Below are 13,642 nucleotides of genomic sequence, written 5' to 3'. Positions count from 1 at the left end.
TCACAAGAAAAGCAAAGCAGCCCAAGGTTACATGTAATGAAAAGTCATGATTGGTAATTATGTATCGTTTTAGTTGTCGTGATATTTCTAATGATGACATGGATATTTTCTCACACATTTTCTGCTATAACTAACATCTATGCTGTCTCTATAAAACCCTATATTTCCTTGGAAAAAAGTATAATTTCTTTTTCTATATGATTTGAAATGTCTCGTGAGCATAGAATGATTTCACGCGACAGACAAGAATTTTCTTGATTTACGTCCAATAACAACGTAATCAGTCCGAAGATGCATGTTTGCTGTCGTCACAATGGATATATCAATATAATAAAATGTCCCGATGAATTTTATGTTTCTGTGATACTTAAAATAACGTAAGTAAAAAGTATCGAGAAAAAAAAAAGAAAAGAAAAAAATAAATCTGTTTCATGGGAGGCAGTGCTGGTGTTATGCTGGCATTGGTTGGTTTAAGGGCAAAACACAGTTAACGAATTAAATTAAATTAAATTAAATTAAATTAAAATGAGGAGATAATTAATTATAAATTAATAAGCATCGAAATCAGCGACGAATTGGCAGCTCCAAGAGTTGAGAATTGTTAATGCCGTGTTCAAAAGGTTGCTTAAGCAGTTCGATGCCGAAATTCGATGTCGAGTCAATATCTATTTTATTGTACTATCTTAATTTTTTTTTTCTCGGTGGGTTATTTTACCCATATTTCCTCGTTCATTTCGAAGAAATATAAAATATATCATTATGAATGTCGTGCGTGACTGCTCTGTCTCCGAGATGGACCTCGCTAGAGCAACGTAGATAACAAGAGGGATCTCTCAGTCAGTCGCTGCTTGATCTTGTTTTAGTGATCTAATTTTAGAGAATCGTGAAATTAGACATCCGAAGAGTTGTGAACGAGATAACCCAAGAACGAAATGACGAGATCATCCTCTCGGAATTTGGCTAATCAGAACAAATTATTTAGCATAACACAATACTGTCATATACTATAGAAAATCCTCAAGTTTCAATCGAATCCTAATTTTATCCTAAATTTTTTTTGTCTCGTAAAAAATCATCAGCTTTAGGTCATGTTCTAATTTTACCATAATTTTTTTTTGTCACATAAAGAATTACGAACTTTTATTTGAGTCTCACCACCGTCTTGATGGCCAAGATGGTTCGAGCTTTCTTCTTCTCACGAAAGGGAGGAATTCGAATCCCCTCTTCGTCGCTTGGGGTCTTAAGCGTGACGTCGGGATAGTAGGTTTTCTACTAGCGTCACGGGTTCCTAGGTCATCAAAAAAAAAATTACTTGAGTCTCGTATTTACCCTCCTTAACACTTTGTCCAAAACTACCCTTAGTGATAAGGGGATCGATTCCCACACTCTAGTTCGGTTTTTGGGCGATCTAGTAAAATCGATTGAGTTCAATGAGATAATGCATTGAACTCCATAAGAGGTGAAAGAGACACAGAGAAAAAAAAACAAACAAACGAAGAGAGTAGGCATGAGTGTGTGAGGTAGAAGGGAAAGATCAAAAGAGGAGAGGAGATGTGTGTGAGAGTTTTTAAAAAATACAAATAATATATGAATAACAATTGGCTCAGGTAGTCTTGTTCAATCCAATTCCTCCCTTGGATCCATACCGACACTCTTAGGAATCAAACCTAATCGGCTGGTTTGGCCCAGTTTCGACAGTTCCTGGTTTCGGTCGATTCATTTTGCTCACCCCTACTTAGTGACGTGGCATTTTCCATGTCGCCACTCTAGTTTTTTTGCCAAATTTCAAATCCAATAAGACATCTTTTGGAAATGAATTTCCATGTTAGCCCAAATGATGTTGTTCTCAATCTAAAATCTGGGTAAAAACTATAGTAATTAGGGTTGACATTCTTCAAATGCTCTTACTTTTAAATGAGTCTTCCTTCCATCTCATCAATTCTTGTGTTTGGGAATCTTCCATCTTTGGCGGTCTGAGAGCTCGTGCTTTAGAGCTTTCTATCTCTTGGTTGTTAAAAGAAATTTCGGAATGAGGGTTAATGCGCTTAGAGTTGGAACCAAAGTAAAAATTGGTAATTAAAGTTGAGGATAAAATTGGAATTGGACCAAAAGTTAAGGGTTTTTTAGATGTAAAGTTTTAGATTTTTTATGAGATGAAGAAAGGTTTAGGGTAAAATTGTAATAAAACCTACATTTGGGTTTATGGAGGTATTGGTTTGTAAAGTGATGACCCTATGATTGATTTCTTGACCACATAGGTTTATGATGATGAGTAGTCGCCAAACATGAAATGCTATTTAGATCGATGGTTTCGATTCGATTTTTTTTACTTATAAGAAATGTTATATCGTGTTATTGTACTTATACTATCAGATCGTAATGAAAAAAGTAATATAAGGATAAAGTTCATCATCCTCATATATTTCAGAGCCCGAGAGAAATTAAAAATCGCAATCAAAGACACTGCTAGATGCTAAACATTAGCTATATATATTATATAGCTTATGGGTATGCGGATTTTTATTGTATTTTTTTAATGTAAAGTCCAAATGAGCAATCAAAGCAAGCAAAATCATTGAGGGCTCCCATTTGACACACTTGTCACGATCGATCGTTCACCATAAGAAACTCATTATGAAAGCTGACCTCATTATCCCCTCCTTTCTTTTCTTTCCTTTCTCTTTTAATCTTATCCAATCAAATAATATATTTTACCAAAATTATTGGATGCTAATCATAGTCGCAGCTCCCACCATGTTCTTTATGCATGTTATGAAATAATTGCAATTCGTCTTCTTTTTAGTACACCTGGGACTTGGACTGGTGTCAATTCTCATGGGTTTCCGTAAAATCCCTTCAAAAGATCTTTCTATTTTTGGGAAGAAAACCAGCGTTGATTATTGATGTTATGGTAATTAAATTAAAGCAAATTCGTGCTATCATATTCATCTCTAACTTCTACTACAGCATACAATGATGGATATGACTTGCGTTAAAAAAAAAAAAAAGGTCTGCGTATTCTGGGTCCCTAATATTAGTTTAATTTCTTTACCAAATTTAACGATGCCCACGTCGACTTTTAATATAATAAACTCAGATATGAATATGAATGTTCAAAGTGAAATCTATTATTCTTCGACAACTAGATATTAGCAAGCCAAATTACCTAGGCCCTTCCTGGTGATAGTTGATTGGAGAAGAGTACAATTTGGAATTTTGATTTGCCATTCCTGTTCATTTAATATATATATTATGTAGCAATAAAAGATAAGGTAATTTCCTGTCATTCTGCAAGGAAGGAAAGTATTCAATGCAGAACTTTTCATCCAAAAAAATTCTAAGGCCACTCCTGTCTACCAGTCCAAGGCCCATCAAGCAGGCCCATCCATGTCGCCACAAGTCTCCAATCCTCCTATTAACTATTATGACGAGAAAGTTTAGCGTGCCAATTTTCCAACCATTACCGACCAAAAATAAAAAATAAAAAAATTCCACCAATTATATGGTATCACGTGACATGTTCATATAATAATGTCGACCAAAGTCGCGTCTTTTTTTTTTTTTTTTTCCCTCAATTTGCATTTTCTTTGTCATTGGACGCTCGAAAGTATGATAAAACCAAGTAATAGGATTAATTTACCTTCACAGCATACTACTCAATTCATTGATGAAATATGGGAATGCAATCTAGAGAAGTATACATTATTTTATTTTATTTTCTATCCGGTTAATTCAAAGAATTGATCATAAACTTTCTCAAACCGTTTCTTCTTAAAGAAGCAATAATTATTTTTACCATGATAACACATGCCAAAAATAAAGTGCATCAAGAAAGATAGCTCTTATATTGCCTCAAGGGTAAGCAATTTCAGATTTCGCTTAAAACTTGAAACCTATCCATTAAAATCAATTATTATTTTTTTTTAAGAACTAGGAACCCACTTTATATACCAAAAGTCAGTTCCAAAGTCTAGCTCGGAACTAACAAATTTTTTTTTTTGTTTAACTTTTAGTTAAGCAAATCCGATGATCTATACTATGCTCGCGGTGAGTCGGTGACTATCATAAACACTAAATGCATGCAGATGGCATAAAACGGAGCAGAGGAGCTCACCACTCCCGTGCACTGCACTTCAACTGAATAAGCCAACAAATGTTGATAGCAATAGTTAGAATGCAAAGGAGACTCAAAAACACATTTTATTTTTTTATTTTTATGCTTCTGCCACACGGCCCTCACCAATACTGTAAGTGGTTTGGTTCCCAATTCGATTTCTAACTAAGAATCAATAAATGAATTGCACGATACATGTTCAAAAAATATATGAAATCGAGAATTGGACCGAATCCTAATAGAACCTATAATTGATTCGATTCTCGGTTTTACCATGAAGTCATACTCACCCTTAATTTTATTATGCTTCAGTGCCACTTTGCCACATTCATATACTTGGTTATCACGTGATTCATGATTTGAACAATATTGTCATAATGAATAATTTTATCGGGTAATGAAAGTAATGCTGGAAAAATTTTAAAAAATTATCTTGCATTGTTTAAATACGAGTTTTGAGAAACCTTTACATTTATACATTACACAATAATTTAATCTATATTTTCCGGTTGGACTTCATAATAAGAATAGATGGATTAAATTGCTGTGCAACCACATTCAGCTTAATTTTCCATCTCCGGCGGGGCTTCGGCGACACTTAATTTGTCCGAATCGGACCGACTGACTACATGATTTTGGGAAATAATCATTCTCAAATCTCAAAATTAATGCAAAGTCGAGGTCAAACATATTAGGAACGGTGTGGCCCTGGCGTGCCGACAATTACGGGAACCGCGGCTTGAGGCTCTAGGGCACCACATGCTGCACATGCATCTCCATGGTGGCCATTGACTTTGACTCCACTTCCTCTATTTAATTAGAAGCATAATGCACAACCCTTTTTTTCTTTTGTAATCTCCAATTTGTTCTAATACCGAATCAAGCTCGCCACTTCAGCAATACAGATAGAATCGATCGCAACATTAGGTCTCTCCTTATTATTTAATGTAAAGTAAATTCGCACTCACAACATCCATATAGATCTTAAGTTATGATGTGTTTGATTTGCGAGCTTTAGGCTTCACTTAGTAACATTTTTATTTCTCTTAATTTATATCCTTTTGTTCCCAAGAGTAAAAAAGGACATAAATCCGTTTGGTAACGTTAACCAATTTTTTTTATTTCCCCGAATAGAAAAGTAGTAGGCGGATATGTTTAAAACAGAAATAAGAAATAGGAAAAATAAGTTTTTGTTTTCGGGAAAAATTCTATAAATAAATCATTTTATTTATTTTTTTTTTCTTTTCATCTTTTTTCTTGCTATTGGCCATTTCTCGCCATTTGTCGCTAGTTGCCGGCCGCCGGCTTGAGGAGGAGCAATAAGAAGAAGAGAAGGAAAAAAGAAATATCTATAAAAATTATTAAAAATTTAAAAAATTCTAAGTTATAAAAAAAAGTTACGGATCATATCAAATTTCTATCATTTTTTTACTTTGAGAATATAAATTTTATATAATTAACAAATGTATTATTTTATTCAGAAATTATTTCATGAAATAAAAATTATTTTTCGAAACAGAAATTCTATCAAAAGCATCTTCAGTAAACTGCGGATTTACTAAATGGAGCCTGCATGTTCACGAGGTTGCGTCACGATTTCATGGATACGCAGTGAACCTGTCAGTACAAGAGGATGGATGGAGGACTCGTATGGGTTGACCACGTACACGTACAGCACAAGCTGACGCACGAGCGTTGAGCTTCTGTGCGTGCATCGCTCTCTCTCTCTCTCTTCCTTCCTTTGCGCCTTCCCTTTGCTCTCTCTCTCTCCTCTCTCTCTCTCTCGGTCTCTTTTTCTCTTGGATTCTTTCAGTCCCAAATGTGGAAAGCTTCCCAGAATTCAACTGTCAAGGTAAGTTGACTGATCTTTCTGTACTTGCTTTTTCTTTGATTTCCCAGCTGCTGTTTGGCTGTTGCAGAGCGATGAGAAATGTAGAGGGGGGAGTGTATGTGAAACGAAACGAAAACGGCTGGAGGCTTTTTTCACTGCCTCCTCGTTTTAATTTTGTGGGGTGGTTTCTGTTTTTGAGTTTTTGCTTTCCTGATTTTGGATGTGTCGTTGCCCATGAATACTGGGTATTGATTTTGTTGCTGTTTGCTGGTCTTCATCATGTCGTTCCAGGAGTGAAGGGTTGGGGCTTGAATTGATGTTGTGATCTTCGTCGTGTAGAATTGATTTGGGAAATGAGGAAAGCGAAGTCGCCCGAGCCTCTCGATTTCTTCATCTGGACTGTTGAGGTACTCATTTTTCTGAGGGTTCTTGATTGATTAGCTTTTTGGTTGACTTTGCCTGCAGTTTCTCTTCTTTTCTTGTCTTTTGGGAGACATGGTATAAATTTTCATGTCCATGAGAGTTTTGGGTTCTGGATTCTTCTCGTTTTCTTTTCCCTTCCGAGAAGAAAAGAAGTTCTGTTTCTTTCATTTCGAGATGTTGCCCTTATACAAGGAATTGGAATTTGGATTTTTAGTGATTAGTGAACCGGAATTTTCATTTGTCGGTTTGCACTGGGGGGATTTCTTGGTTTGGTGATGTCGCAAGCAAATGAGAGCATTTGTCTATAAACTGCGCTTGTCATGTTGGCCTTCTACACTCACCCTATTGCACCTGACTCTAGATCATCAAATGGTTTTGTTGGAGCACCATACCTAATGCGAATTCCAGGACAGGTGATGCCTTTGGATTTCAAGAGCCCATTTTCTTAGCAGCAGTTTGATATAGGCATTTATAGTGTTGTGATTACAACAAGTAATTGATGCAAAAGTAAAGCACTGGCACAACAATTGAATGGATTGCCATCATTAATCTGTGGCGCTTTAGTTTGCGCTCTACCAATATCTTTGAAGCATTACTATCTACGTCGCAAGATGCTTGGGTTTTTAGACTCTACAAATCCAAATTTTCTTTGCATGATAGACATAATCTGCCTGCAAGTTTGTCATGAATGTTCAAATTTAATCCTCTCTGTCGGACAGACAAGCAATATAATGGAGTGATTAAGGGACTCCTAATGAGAAATAGGGGAATTCCTCCATTCACCCATGAGGTTAATCAGCAGAGCGACTTAGTAGGTCTCTGGATTAGCTAATCACAGTTTTTTGTTTGGCATGGCAAAAGTTGTGATTTTCCAGCGACAGATATATCTACTTCAGTTCATTCTACTGTTGCTCAAACTGGAACTTGAGTGCAAGAAAAACCAAAATTAACTGCTGACAGGATGTGTGGTTGGTTTGCCCTGTCATGCACCTAAATTGGAGCAATCGATGGTTCATTTGGAAATTTTGCAAGGATCATAACTCTACTCTTGAGTGTTAAATCTGGCAAAGGAGATGACCTTGGTTGTCAAATTGGTTTGAAGATAAGTTTTATGAGGACTGAACTTGGATGAAACGCGAAGGTCTTACCAATAGGTTTAGAATTTATCTGATTTTGTCATTGGTAACCTCAGCCCGCATGTTTCTGTAATGATATGTGTAAAGAATCTTGATGTAGGTGTTATGATTATTAGATTAGTTAGGCTGTATGCCTGGGACACAATCTTCAAGTTGAAAAACTTGTGTCCTTAAATCCCTGTGCTGAAAAGTTTTGATTTATTTGTGCAATACTTGGGTATAACGAAGTGAAAGGTTGGTCAAACAAGATAACATAATTTTTTTTCCCTCACAAAAATGCCACATATTTCAATGGCGATACTTCTGTGGCTCTTCCATTTCTTATTTGCTTTTCAGGATGTTGGTAGGTGGTTAGAAGAAATAAATTTGGGAAGCTACCGCCAGATTTTTAAAGAAAATGGGATCAATGGTGAGTATCTGGACAGCATGTCCACGTTCACTACTGAGCAGATACTTCGGTTTATCAGAAAGTGCCACATGAAATGGGGGACTTCATTACGCTCTGCAAAGAACTCCGGCGGATTAAGGGTCCTCACCCTCTCCCTCCCTCCCTCCCTCCCTCTGGTCTCATTGTTTTCCACATGCATAATCCTGACAGTAGCGTCTCTTGCTTCACATGTTAAATCACCGTCAATATGAACCATGAATGGTGTTTAGGACTTTTTTTTTTAACTGATAAGTAGTGTTGTTTTTGACTTTGGAGCTGTGGATATCTTTTTGCTTCACTTTGATGCATATTCAGGAATCATATTTATTAGGGGTAGTTCCTTTGTGAGGGCAGGTATCTCTTTGAGGGAATACGTTTGACTAAGATTAAGTAGGGGCAAATCTTTTTCAGTAGTGGCGACGTTAGTGGTTCCGATTAATTTTTTTGTCTGTAGCCAGATATTCTCATTCGGTGATAACTTGTGATGATCTGGAATTATGTTATCTGCTGTCACGGGTATTCCTCATGTAGAATTCTCCTGGTCTCTTCTTGCTATGCATAATGACATTTGACAAATTGACACATGAGCATATTCATCCGTTTATATGTTATATGCACTCTAGGCTACGCATCAGTTTCCTTACATGTTCTGAGGTCAATTACTCTTTCCAGTGGCATGCTTGAAAGGCGATCAGAAGGTCCGGAGGCCGTGGTGGGCTCCGTCGTGCCTCTCGATAGTCTCTGTGAAGGCAGCGAAGCGCAACAGACAATCAAGGGTTGTTTCACTAAAACTAGAACCATGATGCGTGACATGGTTTTGCCGACATCAAGATTGCCTCGTAGAAGGAAAGTGAAAGTAGGAGCAAGCTCTTTGGCTTCTTTGCATCTTGCAAGGTGCTTCCGTTGGTCCCTTCTCGGAGAACCATCACCAACCTGCACGGATAACCTGCTGCGCGTTTTCTGTTAATTCTTGTAAATGTTTTAAATGCATTTACCCTAATTTCGAAGAACAATATCATGTCATTGCGAACAAAGTGCAAGACACTGTATGGCTTGTTGCGTGAAATCTTTATGTATCAAATGCTGGAGTTATTTCTGGATCGACGGGAGAAATGGGCCAAAAAATGGGCACAAGCCAGCTCGAATAGAAGTAGGTCTGTGTCAATCAAAGCTTGACCCATTGAAAAAGACCCGATACAGGACCTAAATTCATATCGACCTCAAATTCAATCTCGCCCGATTGGCGGGTCAAAATTAAGATGTCGAAAGTAGGGTGCGGTTGGAAGTCCCCGAAATCGCTGTGGAAGATTAAACATAGAGCAGTACAAAGGTGAAAGAAAGAGGGAAAGAGAGAGATGGCAGAGAGATTTCTCTAGCGAAAGATGGTTCTTACGTGCTTCATTTAAAGGATCCAAAGTGAAGAAAAGGAGGTGATTAAGGATTCTTTCATGAGTTCTCCCTTCATCTTGAGGGATTCTTTATCTATCTTTCGTTCAGATTCTTATTTTCTATGACACAGGATTCTTTTCCTGTCGGTTCTTCGAATCATTCTTTCCTTGGCCAAGGCTAAAGGAGGTGGCCTTCACGACTTTTGTAAACGAGAAGTCTGTCCACTGTGTCCAATGTCTTAACTGAACACATACATATGACCTCTCAAACGAAGTTTCTGACAACAAATCACCATGAACGCGGCAGAAATCATGTCCCCTCCTCCCCCTTTTCCTCCTTTACCTCCCTCCCGTTGTGTCGAGGTACATGGAGTAGGAGGAATAGGTAAGACCATGGCGGCTGGAGTCATTTACGGTCGCCTTGGGAAAGATGGTGACTTGCTCGACGTTCTCAAAGTGGACGACAAGCTCCTCGCCAAAGGACTGGATCCCGAGGAAGGTCCCGAGGAGTTGTCTAAAAGTCTAGTGCACTGTGCAGGAAAGTATCCTTGGGGTCTCAAAACACTCGGTTCCTTCCACAATGGCAAGTCGGCAAGTCCAAAGATCAATGGCATCAGATATTGGAGAAGTTGGTAAGCAACCCTCATCTCCAGCATATCTTCGCTGTCTAATGATGAGCATGTGGAAGGAACCGACATTGTGTTTGGTGTGCCCATTTTTCCTTTCGTTCTGTTCTGTTGTTGGTTGGGTTTTCTTGAAGTGGAACTGGCATCTTTCTCACTTCTGGAGAGAACCCTAATTCTAATTTGGGCAAATTACGACATTAATCCCAATCTCGTCAAATGTTTTCAATCTTATCCCCCCTTTTAACCCCAAGAAAAATGCCCCACCTGTCAAATATATTTCAGATCATTTAACACCATGTTGTAACACTTTCCTCACGCGTAAGCCACTTCCTTACAAGCGTAAGGCATGATATGAACGTAATCGCATCAATGAGACAACTGTACAGCAACACACACAGAATACCATGAAGTGTAGTCAGGAGAAACTTAAGAGAGTGCCCGAATTTGAACCATGGACTTGTACTTTTATACCATATCTTAGATAGACCATTTTTCCAAAATAGGCTTAAAATATTATTTATAGCAGTTTTTGGCCATCCACGAAAATTCCTCTTCCTGTAAATGAACGAAGTGAATATGCCGATTTTCCCACACACACAAATAACTCTTTCATTTCTTGCAGGTGAGATTGGATCATCCAAATGAATGCCTACTTTCTATATCATGCCATATTAGAAATGACGAAGCTCCTATATCCATAGCAATAGGAAGAAATGCGGACTGTTTGGATCAAAAAAGGGACAGTTTATCTGATTTCTGCAAGTTGATGGAAAGATGATTGGCTTTCATGGAAGATGCGATTAATTATGGACTTAATCGGAGCACATTTCGGGCCAATTTCTCATGCACCATATCCTTTTGGAGTCGTGGGTTTATTTGGTGATGATAAGAGCGCAACGATTGGTGATGAGGGAAATTGTCAGAGGCTTCCACTCCAGAAAAGTGTCTTTTGCCATATTATACGGCATATATGGCTAGCATAGGCTTTATACATTGAGGATTTTACTCCTGGGTGCCTTGTTGTGCTCTATCTCTTCTTTGTAAAATGAGGGTTTTCCTAACAAGTGCCTCTTGTTAAACAATCAGATAAGGAATGCTCGTCACTTTCAAGGCATTGCCTCGTGTTATGTACAATCAATCTATTGGAAGTCATAATGTTTCCTTGTGATGTATGATTGACGACTGTAATAAGATGCATATAATGAAGTAGTTTGTCTCTTGAAGTAGTCTGGAATCTCCCGATGATGATTACTCTGGTATTTATTTATCAGCACGAAATGAGATTCTTCAGTTCTCATTGAGCCACTGACTGTTGCTGAGATTAAGGGTGTATTGTAGTCAAATGGAGGATGGAGGCAGGGAGATCCTCTCTCTCCTTTATCTTTTTGTCCTTGACATGGAGGTCCTCTGTCGGCTGTTAAATGATGCTGCAAAGGCTGGAAAGATTTTAGTTTTCATCCTTATCGTAGTAAAATCCAACTCAATCATGTATGCTTTGCCGATGATTAGATGCTGTTCTTTGTAGGTGACGTGGCTTTCTTGAGAGAAATTCATCTGCTTTAATACTTCAGAAGCATCTCTGGGCTGAAAATTAATCCTCCAGAGCTGAGGTTTATACTTCTGTTGTACTACTGAGCAAGTGGAGAAATTAATAGCTTGCTGTGGGATCAAGAAAGGAGGATTATCACCTGTTAAATATCCGGGCGTTGCATTTTCTGGCAGACTTTGCATAATATTGCAGATGGAATCACTTCAAGGTCTGAGGGTTGGACTGTTAAATGGCTGTCTTTTGCTGGTCGAGCGCAACTAATTAAGTCTGTCATCTTTAGTCTTACTAACTATTGGTATCAGCTTTTCTTGTTGCCAAAGGAGGTTATCAAGCTTGTGGAGCAAAAATGCAGGGCTCATGGCAGAAGCCAGAGTAGATGCTACAGTTAAATGGCATTTTCTTTGTCTCCCAAATATGAAGGAGGTCTTGGCATTGATGGAATCTTGCTTGTATTTTAAGGTGCTTATGGAGAATTTCATGGAGTTTGGCCGCTTATGGATTCTTGGCTATATGGTTACCCTCTTAGCCAGGGTCGTATCTGGTCTGTGAGCTCTCCTACAGATGCCACCTAAGCTTGGAGGAAAATGATGAAGGTGAGGCATATTTTGAAACCCCATATCGAAGATCCAGTTGGGAAGGGAGGAGAGTCTATTTCGTTGTGGAATGATTTGTGGCATCCCAATGGGATACCTCAGGATATATATATCCTGTGAGAGGTACATGAATATGATCCTACTCTTCCAAATATGCCAAAGCAGTGGCTGTTACTTGCAAGTCTGAATGGAGTTGACCAAATGCTAGATCTGAAGATCTTGTAGAGCTATTTGTCGTCTGATATTTCCCAACTCTTCCATGGATGTTAAAGTCATTTGCTCATCTTTAGCATCTAAGTTGTTTACTCCCGGTGTTGAATTGAATATCATTATGAAACAGAGGCCATAAAGTTAATTGGCATAATTTGCTTTGGTTCTTTCCTCGCATGGCTTGCCATACTAGAAAAGTCGCCTACTTTTTAAGAGGATTGGCAAGTGGTCGTCCACAAGTTATGTTCATTTTCTATATCTCCTTTCTAATAATTGTGATTTATACTAGGTCCCATCTCTTCTTTGAGTGTGGTTGTTCACATCAGGAAAGGGATTAAGCTCTATGATAGTGTTACATTCATCGTAATACTGGTGATTGGAATGGTGAGCTAGCTTTGGTTCCAGCAGTCCCCTAAGAGCGGAGATTTTCATGAGGGTCTGATAAAGTTGGTTTGCAGTTGCTGTATCTATTAGATTGGGCGAGCTAAAAAGTCCAAGCAGCATTCTCAGACTTCTCTTCCCGTGGATGCTGTGATTCGATCTGTGAGATGTACAGTTAAACATTGTTTTGGGGTGCGACGAACTTCAGCAGTGGAATTACTACCGAGCTGCAGAGGAGATTATGCATGCAGCGCTTGCTAAACTGAAATTTGAGCTTACCCTGGTGCTTCGTTGCTGCTATCGGAGGATTGCTGTATCAATCTCTGTAGGCTTTTGGTGGTGGATCTTGTGGTATTAGCGGCAGATTGGTCACTTCTGATATGTTGGGATTGTTATTCGTTAGCTGTATTGGTTTGCATTGTTCTTGATGGGATTGTGCTTTTGGCTTGCAAGTGGACTTAGTCTCCCACTCTCTTTGTTGGTTGGTGAGCGATGAATATAACTTATAAACTTCTTTTTCAGACTTTGGAATAATCACGATTATTGGTTACCAAAAATAATTCATATCCACATCACTGGGATTATTTGTCTGGACTTATGAATAATAAGAACTGGTACTTTTCACTTTGCCGTAAGAATTTATAATATTATTCGAATTTAAAAAATCGCGAAAAATTTATATGAGAATTTACATTAAGAATAAGTTGCTTTTAAAGGTCTATAGAATTCTTTCATTAAAGGGAACTCAAAGAGTATAATTTAAAGAAAGTAACGAAGTAAAATCTATACTTTCAAATTTTATTGGAGAATAAGAAATGTTTATATCATTAAAAATCACAACTTGGTACCTTAATGATGCATTTATCCAATCACAAAAAATCCAAAATTGATATACTTGTGATTATGGGTGAATGGTTCTAGGTTTCGAATAGTATATATTTCACATAGAACTTAAAACCTATCC

General features: G+C 38.0%; 1 pseudogene; it reads left to right on the top strand.

Moving 5' to 3' along the window:
* Positions 1 to 6,298: 6,298 nt before the first annotated feature.
* On the top strand, positions 6,299 to 8,734 carry LOC139883247 (uncharacterized; annotated as a pseudogene).
* The last annotated feature ends 4,908 nt before the right edge of the window (positions 8,735 to 13,642 follow it).

The sequence above is a fragment of the Rutidosis leptorrhynchoides genome, unplaced genomic scaffold, assembly GCF_046630445.1.
Source record: "Rutidosis leptorrhynchoides isolate AG116_Rl617_1_P2 unplaced genomic scaffold, CSIRO_AGI_Rlap_v1 contig374, whole genome shotgun sequence".
NCBI classification, from domain to species: Eukaryota; Viridiplantae; Streptophyta; class Magnoliopsida; order Asterales; family Asteraceae; genus Rutidosis; species Rutidosis leptorrhynchoides.
The sequence above is the reverse complement of the archived record's forward strand: the minus strand, read 5'-3'. Positions and strand labels throughout refer to the sequence as shown.